We start from the raw sequence: 2,014 nt of genomic DNA, 5'->3' as shown, positions 1-2,014 counted from the left end.
AATTCATAAAATAAATGCATTTTACCTAAATAGGGGAACTTTAACTTTAAGAATGCATTTTTAGGGCCTGAAGTGCATTATTGCTATGAAACCTGCAAATGAAATTTTTTTATGACATCTAGTTTTTTATATTGTGTCAAAGCTTTGTGAAGTCAGCGACCTCGCTCCCATATTCACGACGTGTTTGAACTTGTCGGTAGGTAGAGATGGAAAAGGTTTGTCTGCAGTAAGCAAAATCCGAACCCTTTTTTTGAGAGATTCTCATCTCCACAGGATTTAATCTGGAATACTTATTTTATAGGATATATGTGCATGACATTTGAAGGTTTTGCCAATAAGATCTTGGAGACTCATTAATAGTTTTCTGCTCCCTGTCTCGAAACTTGTTAAGCTGTCTGGATGATGTCTCAAGAACCATTACGCCGAACAAAGGGTCGCTATCGAAACGTACCTAACTCTTCGTTTATTGTGAGTAGCTGCTCAGACACCTCTTGAATCATATTCTAATGGCCGTGTTCACCTATTAAAATCAAGTTCAAAAGAGTTAATAATCATTCAGGCTCGCCATTTCCTGCTTTGTTAATGGTGTCGGTTAATTGGATTCAATTGACCTGGGAATTCGATATTTCATCCATTAATTCATCATTTTTATTAAAATATATCCCTATTATTGAGAAAGGTATTTTGGTGTTTGATTTTCCATATTAAATGTTTTTATACCCATATTTTTTGTATTTTCCTCTGCATCAGGTGTCAAAAGGAGATGTGCCCTGCCTGAAAGGGATTTTAAGTGTTATTCGGACAAGGCCGTATATCTTGTTTCAAAATGAAAACATCGAGACCTAATGGGGGTTTTCTTTATAGTTTGTATATTTTTTGATATTCTAAGAATCTGTATTACACATAAAGTGCGGTTGAGAAGTTATCTACGTGTTAATCAACCTCTAACTAAATTATTTGCTAAATTAAAGTTCTTCTGAAGAAATAAATTCAGTCATTTGGCATTCTTTTCCATGTGGACTTTTATTTTAAATCGCATTTAAATGCACTGTCATATATGGTAGGTAAGGTTGCCTAATGTCTTCCGTATCTGAGCGAAGTGCCTCTAATTAATGTATTTATGTTGTGGTGACAGGCTAGCATATCGCTTATTCAATTTATATTTAGGCGTAGGATAGGTTAAAAAATTGTGAAGAAATTAATAGGGAAAATATCTAATATATTTTACCCAATTGGAAAGGAGCATTTTATTTTCCGACATATAATCAATCCCTTAATACTATCCTTCTGTTTTTTACTCGGAGAATCACACTCTTACGTAGGATATGATTTCATCGGCGCTACGATACTAATTCTAGGTCACCTGGCTGAGGCGAATATTTTTCAAATTTCTGGACTTTCAATTAGTCACGGTTTCATTGCCATGTATCTTCGGTAATTTTTTGTACCTAAAAATATTATCATCGTCCTATGCTTCTATTTTATTTTAAGGATTTTAGTTCTATATATTTCACGTAACCCTTGGACTCCCAATCGAGCCCTCGCCAGCTATATCCATGTACTTAAAATAAGCTTTTCACGATATCAATGCGCCACCTGTCTAGCGCTTTGGGTAATAGGGCTTCAATGATGGAGTTGCCCGTGTGATGTATCAATCTCCTGTGTAACTTTTACGTTCTTAGAATTGAATTTTGAAGTGCCAGGCTGGTCTTGTGTCAAGTTGGAAAAGTTTAGGGGGAAACTTTCAGATGGCGTTCTTCTTTGAACTAAAACTCTCCCATGCGAGCCGACCCAATAGTTTTTGTCTAGTTTCTCGAATATTTTGTTACTCGGCGAGAAGAGAAAATTTAGCTTTTACGGAGAGCAAATTAAAATAACATTTCTTTTATAAAATGGCAATATTTTTTTCTTAAAAAATCGTACGAAAAAATTGAATTTTAGAAAAGTTATGCTTTAGTACATATAGTCGCATCCGTGCTTGTCCGTGGTGAATTTTTTTTGCGGGTATTAATAA

The sequence above is a fragment of the Ischnura elegans genome, chromosome 5 (assembly GCF_921293095.1).
Source record: "Ischnura elegans chromosome 5, ioIscEleg1.1, whole genome shotgun sequence".
Taxonomy (NCBI): domain Eukaryota; kingdom Metazoa; phylum Arthropoda; class Insecta; order Odonata; family Coenagrionidae; genus Ischnura; species Ischnura elegans.
Note: the sequence above shows the minus strand (reverse complement) of the source record.